Consider the following 18,896-nt stretch of genomic DNA (forward strand, 5'->3'; position numbering starts at 1 on the left):
GAAGCATAGTGTTGCTTCATAAACACTGAGAAAGTTGGCTCCCCTGGCCTCTTATAAAACAAGCATCTTTTTCTCTATCACTTTCCTTCTATCTTGAACAATAATTATCCTATGTTTTCTATTTTGTTCAGTGAAAGTGGCTGCTACATCTCTTGTCTCTCAATCTGCATTTCTATGTTGAATATTTTAGAAAAATACACACTGGCCCCTTCTTTTTTTTTTTCTTAACAAAGATGGGATTGCTGGATTTTTCAGATAGCAGTAGAACTTTATGATGGGAAATACAGCAAGGATAAAACTGGAAAATCATGTATTGGATGTATTCTGCAAAAGATTGTGGTGTGGTAGACATCAATATCAGGCAGGTATTGCACCATCTGTACTTTCCCCTTTTTATTACAGCTGCAACATTGAATCTCGTGATTATTCAAAGATTGCTACTGAAAAGATAGCAAGTTATTTAGGTATTGTTTTTGTTCTGAGGTCAATTGCTAGACAAGTGAAGATCAAGATCACATATCTTCCTCAGATTTCATACTTCATCTCTTCTCTTCCTTTACTTCTTTATTATCGAACTATGTGAAAGAAAAAAGTCAGTCTATCTAGAAAACTACTAGATTTATCTTCAGAGTTTACTCTTAGAACTAGGAGGATAATATCCTGAAGACTAAAAATCCAGCTACTAGTTATTAATATATACAGTAGTTCAAGAGTCAACTCAACCTTAAATCGAACAACTCTCAGGTAAATCACCAGACTACACTGTAACTGAGAGAGAATAATTTGACACAAACATCTTCAGGTGCTAGATTGAGAGGTAAGGGCACAGTTTAGCAATCTGGATTTTCTATGTGAAATGAATCTAAAAATATAGTGTTGAATATTTTGTTTCCTTTCGAATAAGCAACTTTGTTTTTAAACATTTTTCTGTAATTCAAAAGGATCCTTTTTGCAAAATAGTGTGCTAATGAACCAGTTAAGTAGCAAGACATTTAAAAAGTGAAATTCATCTTATTTAGGCTGCTTTTATTTTTAGCTCTGCTTAAAAAAAAAAAAAATTCTATCACCAGAGCAAAATAACCAAGAAAAAAATCTAATCAATAAATACCGAAAAAAAATAATTTTGGTTGTGACCTTTATTAAGTTCTTGTGGCAATTAATAGTCTAAATTCTAGCTTTAGATATTAATTTTATTATCTATCTATCTATCTATCTATCTATCTATCTATCTATCTATCTATCTATCTATCTATCTATCTATCTATCTATCTATCTATCTATCATCTCTCTCTTTCTCGCTTTACCTTTGCTTTCATTTGGATTACTATAATGCAGACTACATGGACCTTTGAAGACTACTCAGAAGTTGCATGAGGAGTTATGTACCCATTTGGCACCTCTGTATCTGCAGCTGCTCTCATTGCCAGGTTCAGTTCAAAATGCTGGTTGTTGTCTATTAATCTTCACCTGGCTTCAGATAGTTGTCTACAGGACTATTTTTCTCTGTGCTCCATCTTTGCTAATTCTATAAGATTTGGCAGAAGGATCATGCTGCTCTTCTCTTCAGTCAAATAAGGTCATTTGTGGGATTCTAGTATGCTTAGGTTTTGTGGTTGCTCCTGCCTTCTGAAATACCATCCCATTAGATGTGTGTTTGGACCTATCCCTGCTATACTTTAGGAAAACATCGGAAACCTGTCTTTTGGAATGGGCAGAGGTGTTTTATGATCTGAAATGATTGGCGAGGCATGAATGAAACTATTTTTATGTATTACACCAAAGTGAAATAATTACTATATTGTAGAGGCAATAAGCATTTAAAGTGAGTGCAGAATTATTAGTGTTTGATATGATGAAGCCAGACGACTGCTACAGTTACTAATAATGGTGAGTCCTGAGTAAGTCCTTGGACTTACGAACGACAGCTCGGCAACAGCCAGGCGCGCCTTAGCCAATCAGGCGCGACCTGCAAGTTGCCGGGCTGTCATACACGCGGCTATTGGTTCTCCTGTCTGACAGCTCTATATAAAAAGATGTCAGACAGAGAAAGGGTGTCTTTTGCCTTGAGGCCTAAGGTTGACACCGAACTCGATAAGCTGTTGGCGCAGGGCGTCCTGGAGCCCGTCGACCATTCATGCTGGGAGACCCCCATAGTGATCCCGTGAAGGCCGATGGGTCCATCAGGATCTGCGCCGACTACAAGTCAACGATCAACCTTGGCCTCCAGGCAAACCCCTATCCAGTCCCTGTCGTGCAGCACCTGCTCCACTCCTTGGGGCAGGGCTGCATTTTCACCAAACTGGATATGGCGCAGGCCTACCAGCAGCTCCTGGTGGATGACGATGTGGCGGCTGCCCAGACAATCGTCACCCACCGCGGGGCTTTCCATTGTCGCCGCCTCCAATTCGGCGTCTCCATTGCCCCGAGGATCTTCCAGAGCCTCATGGAGCGCTTGCTCCATGGGCTCCCCGGCATTGTCCCTTACTTCGATGATGTCCTGATCGCTGCAAGCAGCCGCTCAGGACTCATCGAAGTTCTCCGGAAGGTCCTCGACCGTTTTAGGGGCGCGGGTCTCAAATTGAAGCTCAGCAAATGCTCCTTTGCTGTGCCACAAGTAGAATTCCTGGGCTTCTTGATTGATGCCCAGGGAATCCACCCTACCCCCTCCAAAATTTTGGCCATCCGGAACGCTCCCACTCCCACTTCCAAGGCGCAGCTGCAGGCGTTCCTCGGCCTTTTAAACTTCTATGCACCATTCCTTCCTCACAAGGCGTCACTAGCCGAGCTGCTGCATCAGTTGCTCGACTGATCCGCGGCCTGGCAATGGGGCAGCTGTGAAGCGCATGCGTTCGCGGCTGTCAAATCCCTGCTGACGTCAGAGGCAGTCTTAGTCCAATATAGCGACGAGATGCCCCTGACGTTGGCATGTGATGCCTCCCCCGTGGGTTTGGGGGCAGTCCTGAGCCATGTCCTCCCCAATGGCTCAGAGGCCCCCATAACTTTTTACTCCTGGACACTTTCCTCGGCCGAGAGGAACTGCAGCAAGATCGACAAGGAGGCTCTGGCTGCGGTGTCCAGGGTTAAAAAGTTCCATGATTACATTTACGGTCGGCACTTTACTCTCTACACTGACCACAAGCCTCTCCTTGGGCTTCTGGCCGGTGATAGGTTGCCCCCCCATCCTGTCTCCCAGGATGACCCGCTGGACGGAGTTCCTAGCCGCGTATTCCTACGTGCTGTGCTACCATCCGGGCAAGCACATAGGGCATGCTGATGCCCTTAGCCGCTGTCCTCTTCCCTGCTCTGACCCCCAGCCTGTCCCCTGCCTTTCCGTCCTCTCCATCGCAGAGCTGGACCTCCCCTTGACAGCCTCTGATGTGGCTGCCCACTCGCAAGCTGACCCTGTCCTCTCCCAGATCATGGCATGGGTCCTGAGGGGCTGGCCTACAGGGGGCATCCCTCCTGACTGCCGCCCTTTTAAAATGCATCAGATGGAGCTGTCACTCCACTGCGGTTGCCTTCTCTGGGGCAACTGCGTGGTCATCCCTTCGGCCCTCTGCCGCCTGGTCCTCCAGCAGCTCCATGCCGATCACCCTGGGGTCCCGCATATGAAGGCGCTGGCCCAGAGCTACGTATGGTGGCCCTGCCTTGACACTGACATCGAGGCCTGGGTTGGCAGATGTGACCCGTGCCAGGTGTCCTGCCCATCTCCCCCTCCTCCTCCTCCGAGGAGTGGGAGATGCCCCGCGGGCCCTGGTTCCGCCTTCACCTTGACTTCGCTGGTCCCTTCCACAGCCAGGTCTTCCTGGTCACTGTGGATGCCTACTTGCGCTGGGTGGAGCTAGTCCTCATGCGCTCCACCACGGCGGAGAGTATGGTGCGGGCTCTGTGACGCTTGTTCACTACCTATGGGTTGCCGGACACAGATGGAGCTGTCAACGGCCCACAATTCTCATCCTCAGTCTTCCAATCCTACCTGGCCGCCCAAGGAATCCGCCATGCCCCAGTCGCCCCTTACCATCCGGCCAGCAATGGCTGGGCAGAAGGGCGGTCTGATCGGCCAAGGAGGCTTTGGGCCGCATGGACCGTGGTGACTGGTTGGCAAGGATGGATGCTTACCTACTGGCACAGCACTCCACACCTTGCCCACTCACTTGGCAAAGCCCCGTGGAGCTGCTGATGGGTCATCGCCTGCAGACCACCCTGGATAGACTACACCTCCTCTATTCAGGACTTCAGCCTGGCAACCTGGAGCATCCCTCCCATCCCTTCTCTCCCGGGGACTTGGTCTGGGCTCGGAATTACTCGGGGGACCCTCGGTGGGTGTCTGCCACTGTCACTGAGGTAACCGGACCCGTCTCCTACAGGGTCCACCTATCCGATGGCAGCGAGTGGTGGCGCCACCTGGATCAACTAAGGCGCTGCCACTCCCCAGAGGCTTCAGCTCAACCCGACATGCAGAGGCCGGCCACAGACGCCTCGCAGCCGGCCCTGGACCCACAACAGTTCCATCGCATCGCGCCTCCGCTGGCCTTCCCAGAGTCAGGCCATCCTGCCCGGGCCGCCGGGTCGCATCCACCCCCGGAACAGCCTCCTGCAGCCTCTCAATCTGGCCTCGCTTCCCCTTCATCTGCCCAGTTAGGCCTTCCATTCACAGGCCTTTCCCACCCCCTGGCACCTACCGGCCTGTTCAAAATCCACTGCCACTCCCAGCCGCACCTCCTCCGCCTGGCCTACCTCCTCCTTGGGTGCTGCCTCCTCCACTAGGCCGCAGCAGTGACGTCACCCAGAGCTCCACTCCCCGCAGGGAGGAGCTGTCACGGGGATGTCCTTACCCTCCGGCGCCGCCTCTCCAACTGCGGCGTTCTGGGCATGTCCACTGTCCCCCCGCCTACCTGCGTGACTACACATGCGCCATTACTGACGCATGTGCCCTCGCTGGGGGGGAAGGAGTGTTGAGTCCTGAGTAAGTCCTCGGACTTACGAATGACAGCTCGGCAACAGCCAGACGCACCTTAGCCAATCAGGCGCGACCTGCAAGTTGCCGGGCTGTCATACACACAGCTATTGGTTCTCCTGTCTGAGAGCTCTATATAAAAAGCTGTCAGACAGAGAAAGCTTGCCGATCTACTTCTGTTGATTGCAATTGCCTGTAATAAATGTGGTTTACTTACGGTTACCTCAGACGCCTCCCGCCTGGTTCTTTCTGAGAATCTAACAAATAAGTCCTTCCTATTGCTGTTTATTCAAAGTTTGTGAAAGTAGGTTTAATAGGACAAGAGGTTAAGTGACATGGAAAGAATGTTATTAAATTTTCCACTTTTCTTTCATATACACAGGGTATTCAGAAAGTATTCAGACCTCCTTCACTTTTGTCAATTTTATTATGCTGCAAGCTTGTTCTACAGTTTTTGAAATTCATTTTATTTAATTTTTAAAAGTGCGCTCTCTCTCTCTCTCTCTCTCTCTCTCTCTCTCTCTCTCTCTGTGTGTGTGTGTGTGTGTGTGTGTGTAATAATATATAAATAAATAAAAGGAAAAATGTAAATGACTCAAGATAATGAAACCTGAGAAGAAATTTTACACACGCACACACACACACACACAAACACAAACACACAGTCAGGTTTCATTCTCTTAATTCATTTACATTTTTCTTTTCTTTTCTTTATTAAATTTCTATGCCACCCTCTCTCTTACAAGGTGGCTTACAAATTATTGAAACAAGTGAAAAGTAATTAAAAAATTACAATGAACTGACATTAAAATATTAATAAAAACTGTGCTGAAACCATTCCTCTGTTATATTTTAGAAGTTAGCATTTTCTCTTTTTCTACATTGATTACTAATAATGTTTCTCATATTTTTGTTGCTTTTCACCTATTTCTATGGTGATGGCATCCCATCCCCCCAAACTGTTATATCTCTCCTTTTCTATTTTTCTTTTATCTTATTAATTTAGAATTCAATGCTGTGATGATTACAGAAACACTGGTTTTTGAAATGACCAGCCTATAACACAAAAGGGAAAAGTAATGAAATAATTTGAGTACATGTTTTCTTTGACATTTATTCTGTTTGTGACAGTGCCATCAATATCCACAGCTGGTGAAATAGTCCTTAGCTATGAATAGCAATCACTGCAATTTTGTTTCCTTTGTAATAATTGCTCCTTCACTTATGATTTTCTTCAAAAAGGATTATTTATAAATACATGATTGTCTTTCAAAGAAAGGGGTGTTTGTTTATTTGTTTTGAGAAGAATTTGCCCTGTCTGGTATTTTTGTCAGTTCAAAAGATTCTCTGAATGAGAATTAAGAATATATTAATAAAATATTTCAATTATATTTTTGACACCATTGTTCAACTGCATTTCCAAATGTGCTCACAATGAGTGAATATTTTCATATTAGTGGAGGCTTCTAATTAATCAGGAATGACATTTCACAAATTAGAGCAAACTCCATGTAGCCACTGAGAGTCAAGCTTGACTCAAGGGAATCTTTATCACACCAAGGAAAAGAAGAAAATGCGAGAATAAAATACAACTTTGTTGCATATGCACATGCTAAACTTCTTGATAATGTCTGTACAGTAACCTTTCTCCACTCTCCAAATGTATTGGGACTGAAACTCCCAGAATTTCAAACCAGCATGATTATATGGTAATTGAATCAGGTCTTCATGATATCAAGAAAATTCAAACACGTCCTTGGGGAAGAGTTTATTAATGCAAAGCATTTTCCCCATGACAACATATAAAGATTGTTTATGTTGTTAGCACTCTCGAATAAAGAATTAAATCTCAGAAAGTATTTCTGCTACCCTATAGCAACTTGGAGTTTGCAAGTCTTCCCTCCAGCCAAAATAAATATAACTGATAAACATTAACAAATTTAGAAAAATGACAACTTCAGATTTTAATAAAGCCCCGATCACAATATGCAGGATTGATACATCTATACGGCACTTTGAAAAAGGGCAAACTGTTCCAACATGCCTATATTTCCCAGTGACCTGCCTAATGCATTGCTTGGTGAACAGAGAGTCAACTAGACAGATTGTCTTAGTTTATGGGACTAAATAAATAAATAAGATATAAATTCCTTATAAGGTTAGCAGTATCCTAACTTTTAATAATTTAAAGTGACTTTAGTTCTGGTTTTCCAAGTCATTATTAGAGTTCCCAATGGTGTGGAGTTCAGTAAACATATTAAAACACATTCAGTTATATCCTCTCACTGCAAATGGGGAAACAGTAGTAAGAAGGACCCTCCTCCCCTTTTGGATTTGAATATCTTAAGGTCAATTTTTACCACTTATTTTAGTACAGATTTGTGAGAACAGGCTGATCTCTGTTCCACTATATTTTCTAGGATTATTTTCCAGAATTGTACATCCTGAAAAGTTAGCTAAACTGGATAGATGCTGATTTTACTAACTTTTATTTATGATGAAAAATAGATTCATTGGAATTGAGTTCAGATCTAACTCAAAGCAGGGGTGGAGGAGGCGATTTATTATGCCTGTGGCTACATTTGCCTAGGTAAGAAATATAACAAGAATAGATGACAATATTTTGCATAATTCTGCAACTGGAAATAAAACACTTGGTTTATGTCTATGGAGATTCTCAATCATCAAAATCCTGGTTGCCCCAAAGTTTTTTTTTTCCAAAAAGGAACTGGTCTCTCTTGGTTTCACTTCTCATCCAAGAATGGACAGAGCTTCTTGGATGAGACGCCAAATGTTTTCAAGGAAAAAACTAAGAAAGTCCAGTTGCCTTTTGGAGAAGCATCTTTGGGGAAAACGCTCTTAGCTAGTGGTTATTTGCAAATGTCATAAATTTACATTCCTTCATTTAAACCCAAATTTCCTTAATAACCCACAAAACATGTCTTTCCTGTTTTTTCCCCTTTTAAACAACTGTATAATGAAAGAAGATCTTTCATTATTTGAAAACTCAAGGCATAAGAGAAGTCCATGGGTTGGAATAAATGGAGAAATTACCTTGACCAACTCTTCAACATGGAGTTCCCTAGGGATTTATATTGAGGTCAGTACATTTTGTTTATAAATGAATTGAAGTTAAGAGTGAACTGTGACGAGATCTAATTTGTCAATGATACCACACTATTCAACGTAGTAAAATAAAAGGGATTCTTAATTTCCAAAATTCTTCCAAAGAGTCAAAGCAGGTCATGGTAGCAATACAATACAATGTAAGTGAAAAGGGATCCAGCATGGCAAAATAAAATCCATTTTTAGTCGAAGGCCTATGAAAATATTAATGAAGGTTATTAAAAGTAATAATGAATAATTGATAAAATATTGTAAAGTTGGAATGGAGTTAGAGAAAAAGTAACTCTTCCAAAACTGAAAAATCATGCTAAACGTTTTTATTTGGAGAAAAGATTAGTAAAGAGATGTAAAATTGCACATGGTATGGAAAATATGAATAGAGATATTGTATGTTTCTCTTGCTGTTTTATATTATCAAAAAAATAGATTTATCCTTTGAAAATAAATGTAAAGATGTATAGGAAAAGGAAAGAAATCTATACAAAATTCATAATAAAATGTGGAGGAAAGGAAGATTTCCAATGCTCTCCATCAGCTGCCCAGAAGGAAACTCAATGGGGAAGCCCAGATATTTCTCCCACTGCTTTCTGGCCCACCTGTGGTCATTCTGTTTTTTTCTGTTTAGGTAAAAATATATCTGAAATGATAACCAACAGATCACAAGTTGTTTACTGAATACATAACACTATCTCAGTTTAAGGACATCATGTCCTACATCCGTATCAGCTAATACGGGAGGTCAAGTTTATACTTCTAAGGCAATAGTTTTCACATTATATGCATGTCAAATTTGGCAGTGTGCTGGCTTGAGCATTGCAATACAAACCTAAGCTTTTTGCACATGCATATGTGTAATGTCGAAATATGTACAAAAGAGGCATGGCTTGTATCATAATATTCTACCTACCATTTTGCCAACACTTCTGCTGCCATGGATAACACTGCCTCAAAGAGGAAAAATAATTTACATCTTCTCAGTAGCAGCTTACAATCCACTGTTCTGGATGGCTTCATTCTTGTCTGCAAGGAAGATTCTAATCTAGCCAAGACTTGTCTGCAAGTCAAGCCAAAGGCAAGATAAACTACAAAGTGTCAAAAATCTGTAATACATTACTGAGCCCAGAATCTGAAGGCAAAGAGTCAAAACGATTCCATTCAAATTGATGTTGTGATCCGAAAATTGATTTAAGTTGCATTTCTGAATGAGGCCACTTTGGTTTGAAACACCAAATCAGTGTGAAAACAAAAGTCATCCAACGTAACAGATTAATTTGGAACCATCCAATTTGAAAACCTAATTCAATACGGAGATTTGACTGAATCACCTTTAAATCAAATCTCTAAATTAAAGCTTCACAGAGCCTTATTATCTTACTCCAGCTTGAAGTTCCTTGCATACAAAAGGAACAGTCTCTATTGAAATGTTCTGCTTGAAATAACGTCCCATTATTTTTGTACTTCTTGAGCCACTGTTTCCTTCTTGCCATTAACTGCTCTTAAAAAGCTGTCACTTTGAGGTTACAGCACCTGTACAATCATCCTTTAAAATGCATTTTTAAGAATCATTGTTCCAATGATCCACTGATGTTAAGGACCTGTAAGAGAATTAAAGGAAGTTTCTCATTCTATAATAATCACTTTGTGCCATGAATTGCTATGGCAACCTTTTTATTTTGGTTTGGATATTTTTTTAAAATGGAAAGCCTAGCTACTATTTTAATTACAAATGGATTTTGATTACAGCCTATCTATTAAGTAAATTAGGCTTCGCTTTGCAGGCCCCATAAATGTTAGACTTCAATGTATTTTTATACAGTAGTTTCAAAGAAATGATTTTTGGGGGAAACAATGAAGTAGACAAGAGACAAAAACACAACAGGTGTTTATTTATTTATTTATTATCATAGGGATCTGCACAGATACACTAAAGCACCTCTTCCCACTCTAAAAATTTGCCCCATCTTGACCTTGCTTTTTAATTTTTTTTAACGAAGGATGAATGCTCAGTGTTCCTCCTAATGAGGGGATGGGTGAGAAATGGGAAATATGATTTCAAATTAACCTGTCAAGCTTTTAGTTCTGCACATAGATATTTAGCAGCCCAATTTGTACAACATGATCAACTTCACATCATAAGAAAACATTGCATACTTCAGAAAGAGCAGATTTCAACCCCAGTTTTGCCTTCAGCACCCAATATGGTATTGGTTTGATTTTTATCAATGATTGATTGATTGATTGATTGATTGAGTGAGTGAGTGAGTGAATAAATGAATGAGGCAAGCAGGCAGGCAGGCAGGCAAGCAAGCAGTCAGTCAGTCAGTCAGTCAGTCAGTCAGTCATCTTGGTCATTCAACAGTTAAGTGCACATAGCAGTACCTGCATTTTCTGCATCACAAGAGAAAAGTTCATCTTCCTATCCTTACCACTTTCTATGGAGGTATGATTGAGAGTATCCTGTCATACTGCATTACTGTCTGGTTACTATTTCATACAAGAAGGTGGTGCAAGGGTGGTGAGATAGCAGAAAAGATTACTGATAGTTCACTGTTGTGGCCCAGCAGGAGCTGTTGGAGCTGCCGACAGACTCCAATAGCGAGGGACCCTATGAGTCGGCTCTGGACGATGTGGAGGACCCTGGGCAGGGTTCAGACTCTGAGCAGGGACCAGAGAGGCTGGTTGGTCACCAGGAGGTGCCTGAGGCATGGAGCAGCGGTGAAAGCCAAAGGGAGTTTGTCCCTGACGTCAGGCCCTGGAGCAGTGGGGAGGAGCAAAGGGAGTTGGTCCTGGACGCCAGGCAGAGAAGGGCGGAGAAGTGCAGGCAGAAATTACGGAGACATAGAAGATAACTAGGCCCAGGTGGTTGTGATTTGGCTCCTCCCAAGAAAGTATATAAGAAGAGACTTTGGGAGGAGACCTTTTGCAGGACACAACCATTTTACTAAGCTGGAGAAGCTCTTGTGTGTGTCTCTTATCTGTGAGAGTCTGGGTTGCTGCCAAAGTCTTGTCTGTGAGTAATTACTGTGAATAAAGCATGGCTAACAGTAACCTTGTGTCGGAGTAACTCACCATACGGAGGGGGGTCAGAACAGTTCGCTATATATGTGCACAGGTAAATATTAAACTAGGGTGTGGATGGTGGGTGCCTTTGGATAGTTGCAACCGGGCCTTGCACACGTCGACCCATTAATTCTGCAAGGCTTTCCTGAAGGCATCTGTAGCCTCTGACAGCAAAAAGGTGAGATAGAGACAGACAGACAGGTTTATATTTATGTATGTATATAGCATGTGTATATTGAATGTTATGTATGTGTTTGATAGATATATACTTTCTCTTGAGAGTAAACAACAGAATTTCATTTTTAATGTTGGCCAGTGTGCTCACAGTAAAAATAAAATGACAATAAAGTTATCTTATCTTTTCTAAATGCCTAGATATCTGCTTCAGTGTAAGAAGATTCAAGATATTTTACCCTCAAAACAAGTGTAGCCTAAGAGCAGTTTTCTTAACTCAGAATATATCATGGATATTCTGAGGTTGTTGTTTCTGTTCTAGAAGAGAAGCAGCACTGTTTTGTGTATTTGGACTGTTCCAGGTACTCCAGGCTGGATTTGTAGCACTTGTGATTTGTGATTTGTTTGCTTGTTTGCTTGTTTGCTTGCTGGCTGGCTGGCTGGTTGGCTACTTCAGCAGTAGGACAAATCATTTCTCTGTTGCTGTAGGAGTGGACTAAATTGTATGATATGGGGATGGAAGAGTGATGAGAAAGCAACTGTCAAAGGTATGGCCAGTTCAAAAACTTTTCATAGCTGTTTATGCTTCCCAATGCACTCATTAAGTTACAATTGATAGGGTTAGATGTGGAGCCTTGTATGTGTGTCATGCTGTGCTTTATTCTGATGACTGAGAGATCCATATATAAAATAAATCAGATGAAATAAGGCAGACAAGCTCAATGCTTTACATGCAAGTGTTGCTAATGTTGTTGAAGTTGCAAATGGAGATTCCGCTAGACCAATATTGAGCTCTCAGAATTCATTTCAAATGCAAAAAAAGTGTTAGTCTGCCCTGGTGTGTTGTACTCTGGAATGTGCATGTCCTCTGATGCACTGTACTATTTAATGTGGAGTCAAGGTTATGAGAGAGTCCATTATCATAAGATGGCACAAATGTATGAGCTAAAATATCATAAGAAAATCAAGGCAGGTGTTATAAAAAGACCCCTACTGGCATTCAGTGCAGGGAGATGGAGAGAGAAAAGGAAATTGAACTTCTTTTCTGATTGCCTCTGATTGCTGCTTGCTATCTATGGAAGTTTCTTGTTCTCTTCTAGTTAACTCATATCTAGAAGGGTGTATGAGGAACTACAGTGCAAAATCTGTGCAGATGACCTGTGGCCTATCATAGAATTTTGTCTTAGCACCAAGCTGTTCAATTTCTATACAAACTGCTGGGAGAGATTATGAGGAGCCATGGAACACAATTTCACTGCTTCTTACCAATCAGATCCAAGATATGGATATAATATGATAATATGCTAGATCTGGGGAAACAACTGAAAATAAATCTAGGTGAGATGCACATTCTGTTGTTAAATTGGAAGGGAATTTTTAAAAAGGGAAAGTAATTTAAAGCCTATCTGAATGGGATTGACTCTTCTGTCCTCATATCTAACTGGATTTTCATGTAGCAGCTGTAGTAAGTGTGTAGCTGCATACCTTTTTCTGCCACTTGTATACCCGAGAATTGGAAAAGAGATGATGTGATTCCAATCTACAGAAAAGGGAACAAAATTTATCCAGGAAATTACAGGCCAATTACCTTAACTGGGAAAATCCTGGAAAAGATAATCAACCATTTGATTTATGAGTACTTACAAATAAAAGTGGTTACTGGAAGTTAGCATGTGTTTGTTAAGTTAGTTAAGTAGATCATAATCTACTTCTTGGTAAGATAGAACAATAAAGGATAGACAGTACCACAACCCGTGACCCGTCAAAACCGCGTTCCACAAAAGCGCAGTCGACGAAATCGCGTATGTGACGTCATCACAACGCGACGAAAAAGATCGAAAAATTGAAATAAAAATTAAATTACAGCAAGCCGATTCACATAAAGGTAAGGGTTAGGTTAAGGGTTAGGGTTAGGGTTAGGTTAAGGGTTAGGGTTATGTTTAGAGCGTTAGTGTTACGTTTAGCGTTAGGTTAAGGGTTAGCGTTAGGTTTTTCGTCACGTTAAGGGTTAGGTTTAGGGTTAGGTTTAGGGTTAGGTTAAGGGTTAGGTTTAGGGTTAGGTTTAGGGTTAGGTTTAGGGTTAGGTTTGGGGGGGTTAGGGTAAGGTTTTCGCTTTATTTTTATATTTTTCGATCTTTTTTGTCGCGCTGTGATGACGTCACATATGCGCTTTCGTCGACCGCAATTTTGTCGTCCGCGGTTTTGTGGTGGAACCCCACAACCAGATGTATTTGTAATTGGCTGTACAAGTATTGAATGAGTGGTCCGCCATATAGATAAAGTCCCATAGAGGACAACCCAACTATCATGTTCCCCAACTCTTCTCTAGGCTATACGTACCTAAATATATCTCCTTCAAACTTCTATTATCCAGATAAGGTAAAAGGAGTGTTATGATGTTTTATGATGAATGTTATGATGACTCCAGTTAAATTTATCTTCCTTCCTTCCTTCCTTCCTTCCTTCCTTCCTTCCTTCCTTCCGTCCGTCCGTCCGTCCATCCATCCATCCATCCATCCATCCATCCATCCATCCATCCATCCATCCATCCATCCATCCATCTATCTATCTATCTATCTATCTATCTATCTATCTATCTATCTATCATCTAACAGACCCATGAAATTACAGACCAATCAGCCTAACATCAATATCTAGGAAGATTCTGGAAAAAATAATAAAAAATAGATCTGTTAACATCTAGAAACAAATAAAGTAGTAACTAGAAGTCAGCATGAGTTTGTTAAAAATAAATCATGCCAAACCAATCTTATTTCATTCGTTGACAAAATAACTAAATTAGTAGATGAGTGAAATGCTATGCACGAAATATATTTAGACCTTAGCATTTGACAATGGTAAGTTAGAAAAAACTGTGATAGATAGCATCACCACCAGATGGATTTGTAACTGGCTGACAAACCATACTGAACAAGTAGTCCTTTATGGAGGGAAGTAAGCAGAGGAATACCACAAGGTTGGTCACCACACTATAAAAAAGATGTTGAGATTCTAGAGTCTCAGAGAAGAGCAACAAAGATGATTAGGGGCATGAAGGCTAAAACATATGGAAGATCTGGGAATGGCTAGTCTAGTCAAGTGAAGAGAAATTGTTAGTGATTATTGTTAATTTGAATTGTTGTTTTAATTTTATTTTAGCTTCATTTACATATTTTCCAGATTATAAGGTAGGATAAAAATTAGTATATGAAACAGAAAAGGTAAAATTGGCACTGCTGGAAGTAAAGAACCTGAGATCAAACAGCTTTGCCTGGTATGAGGCTCTACCTGAGTGGCTCTGAACAGGCATAAATTTGCTTCTAATTGTCTCGAATCTGCTTGCAAGAGAAGGAGATTAAAATTGCAAAGAGAGAAGAATACTGAGTTCTGTCCATAGTGTTGGACAGCTATTTCATGTCTGTTCATGCAACAATTGTTCATTCCTCTACAACATTTTGTCTGGTGGATTTTTGTCTTTCACAAAGAGCTTTTATCTTTTCTCTGACATCTTTTCAGTTCTAGTAATGACACACTAACTAACACTGTTTCTTAGATTACAATACATGTGCTCTTCATTTAGAAATGAAAAAGCCATACAGTTATGAGTGGAGTACATTTATAACCTGGAAATAGGCCAAGCTTGTTTGAACTAATTCTTTCCTGACAACTCTACACATTTAGCACACACACACAAAAGGCCCCTTTTTTGTCTCTCTGGATTAGTTTGAACTCTGCTCTCCGCAGTGACAAAAGACAAATTAACACACTTTTCAATCCTGCTTACTTTCCTTTTGCCGTGTCACTTTGATTGGTCCATTGTTGAACAAAGAAAGCAAAAAGAAATTGAGCTCTACAAGAATGGCTCGGGAAACTGACTTTTTTTGGTTTAGTTTCTCAGATTCTTTAAGACTCTAAGTATGTTAACTATAAGAGGATGTTAATATATATGGCATAAAAGATTAATATGCTATTCTACCACTGTGGGAGTTATGCTTTGTAGAATGAAAAGACTATGAAAAGAGACTATGAAAAGAATCATGTAGGATCACTTGATCCACCAGGGGGGAAAAAGTGAGACCCAGATCTGAGGATGTGGAAAAATAGCATAATAGTTATTTTATTTTATACTCATCACTTTTAGGAAGAGCCTTGAAACAGAGATATAGAGCTATGGATTGTTCTTCTCAGTCTGCAATACTTCTGAAATTGTAACAAGGGTATTTTAGATGTGTGATTTCCAAACCAATGTTTTACCACAATAGTAAACATCTCTTCTCCAGTAGGCTTCTTTTCCTCTGGGTGGATTTTAATAATAAAAGCTTAGAAAAATCACATATATTAATAAAAAAAATATGTCATGATGTTTATTATGCACCAGAGTTGAAAACCTTCATTTTACTCATTTTCTTAATGAATAGCTTAGCCAAAATGTGCTAACCAATGTATAACGTACTTCCATCTCTCTGTTTCCTTAACAGTTTGGAATTCATAAAATTTTCAGAATGCTTGGGAATTCCGTTTTGTTAGTATTGTCAATCAGCAGATATATGTACTTTCCAAGATAGTTCTTATTGCATAAAACTATTCCTCCACATACTTAATGCTTCTTCCTTCTGTCTACCTCAATCCTCCTTTTAAAATGTTTTTGGAAAAAGTAATCTAGACACAGTCATACATACCACATGAACATCTAATGTAGAGTATTGTGGTACAATTTTACCATTATTAGATTACTTATAAAATTAACATTGGTAAATTATGCATACATATTATGCAGTTCCCTTCTGGAGTTAAGCAACCTAATTCAACGTGGGAAAGCAACAGTAAAAAAATAGTAAGCAAAATAAATTAAAAACAGAAGATAGGAAAAAAGGAAATGGAAATAAAACTAGTTTTCATGAGCATAATTTGTTAGGTCTTCATACTTTCTAGCCTCACATCATATCCATACATTGCTTTGAACGTCACAGTTGCAATGTTTTTGAAAAGGAAAATTTTAAAGATGTCATAACATCTTTAAAACTCAATATGCTTTTTTTTATCTGTTATCATCTAGGACAAGTATCTACAACTTTTTGAGTTGGCCATTCCTTTGGTTTCCCAATACTAATAGAAGAAATTCCCCAGCAGCTTCAATAATGATTCTGTCATCCTTGAAATATTGTATATTTCTACACTGAAGTGTGTCTGCCTCTTTAAAAGTAAATGCTGTACATAAAAGTACCTGGCCAAAATACAGTTCTGGGAGCATCTTACTTCAATTGATATATATTAGAAAATTGTATCATAAATAATATTAGTAGCAATTAACTTCTCTTACTCTGAAATAGTACTAATTGATTTAAATAGGATGCACAAAAATAACTTGATGGTTACATTTACAGTCATCAATCTGTTCCTCTGTAAAATGCCATTAGAGAAGCAGGGAGTTTAAATGATTACACTGATAAGTTGTGCCAGGGGTGTCAAATTTGATTTCATTGAGGGTTGGATAAGCTCCGTGGTTGTCCTCCGGGGGCAGGGGTAAGGGCTTGGCCAGGGTGATCTCAGCCAACTTGGTGTGGCCCACAGGCATGGTTTGCTTGATAACACACACACACACACACACACACACACACACACACACACACACGAAAGGCCGGATATGCTGGTGCAGGCACAGCACTGATCTCAAACTGGGATGTGGTGGTCTGGGCTGTGCACACATGCACACATTACCTTCTATGCACATGAGTACATGCCGGGCTGAAATAATGTGGGCTGGTCCCTTACAGTTTCCAGGATGGCTGCACAGGCTAGATCCCACATCGTGGGCCAGCTCCGGCTCCTGGGCTTTGAATTTGACACCCCTGTGCTAAGCAAATCAGAGCTCAGAAAGCTACAAAATGTCTGTTTTATTTCTCAGGATGGAAGAGGGAAGTTGATCGTTAATGTACAAACATGTGAATGTAGTAGATCTTTAAGAAGTTATTTACTCCTGATAAAATTTGCAACAGTTCAATTCAGATGACATGAATTCAGTAAAAATAATATAAAAACCAATAAAAATTCTGATTACTAGTAATCATCATCATCATCATCAGTAACCACTGTCATACTTAAACATAATATATCAGAATTTGATAGCATTTAATGATACTAATGTATAGAATAATAGGAGATGCAGAAAAAATGTCAGGTAAAGAAACTAGGTTATAGCTAACAGGTTTATCCCTTCATCTGAAGCGAGCATATATATATATATATAAATTTTGCATGTCTAGTTTTTACACCTCTTGTTGACAATTGTTGCAGTAGAACTATAGCACCCTTTCATCACAATTATTACAGTTTCATTTTGACAGATTAAAATTGTATGCGAATAGGTATTCCCTAGAAAACTCATGATACCAAGATCAGTACTTAAAGAACAATGACAATCATAATTCAAAACTCCTTTGTTAGACTGACATGATATTAATTTTTGCCAAGACATTAAAAAAATAGGTGGACAAAAAATAAAACATGATAGGGCAAAAGTTAACTTTATAAAAATCACATTAATCAAAGCATACTTTAGATGTTTTTAGCATTTGAAAACTACAGGAGGTAAAGGCAGTTAATAATAATAAAAAATCCATACAAATGCTGAACATCTCTTTAAAGCAGTTAAAATCATTATGAAAAGAAGTATGCATATAGAAAAAATAATGAGAAGAAAGCAACAGATGCAATGAACATTTCAGAATTAATTGTAATCTGACTGATGAGGAACTCTGAACTGGAAACATAATCAACTTATAATAAATAAAATATATCACAGATTAGCCTAAAGTGAATAGCAACATTACTAACCAAAGTAGTTCAAAATTGATTTTCCATGTTATTCAAGCATCATACAATGCATTTTAATAGTATTTAAAATATTAAACTGAAAAACTAGATTTTCCTAATTGCAAGGGAAACATATTGAGCTTACTGAAATAATTTTATTCTTATAACATGCCAACTTGAGCACCATCTCACTGGTGTTCTTTTCATTTGACTATAAGTGACATTGCTGTTAAATAACTTCATGTTTATTATACAGAAAAGCCTTCTGAGAAACAAAGCATATATATTTAGATAGACACCCAACATACTATTCATTCTGAGGTAACTCTATTAAACAAAACAGAGAAGAGAAGAAACAACCAGGAAGCAAAAGATATTGATTCATGAGATTAAAAAACCAACAAAATATAAAAGTATTATTAAATCTATACCAGCCTCACATTCTATACATATATTTCTATCTTTGTAAACTATCCTTATTTCTATGTTTTCCCCTTGATTTCATTCATTAAGCATGTTGAATATTTCCCACCCTAAACTCATCTGTCCATTATTGTTCCATTCCTTTTATTGGAATGTAGTATGCAACTCTCACCAAACTATGGATTTGTATTGTTATAAAATCTACATACCAATTCAAATTTTATGACATATATTTTAGCTCTTTTAGTTGTTATTAATTTGTACATTTTCCTACCTATATTTATCAACTCTCTACTCCATAAGAAGAAACCACCAACTCTATTACTATCTTGCTATTACTTTT

Source organism: Thamnophis sirtalis, unplaced genomic scaffold, assembly GCF_051295495.1.
Source record: "Thamnophis sirtalis isolate CommonGarterSnake01/CBP01778 unplaced genomic scaffold, rThaSir2_p1.2 scaffold_3, whole genome shotgun sequence".
NCBI classification, from domain to species: domain Eukaryota; kingdom Metazoa; phylum Chordata; class Lepidosauria; order Squamata; family Natricidae; genus Thamnophis; species Thamnophis sirtalis.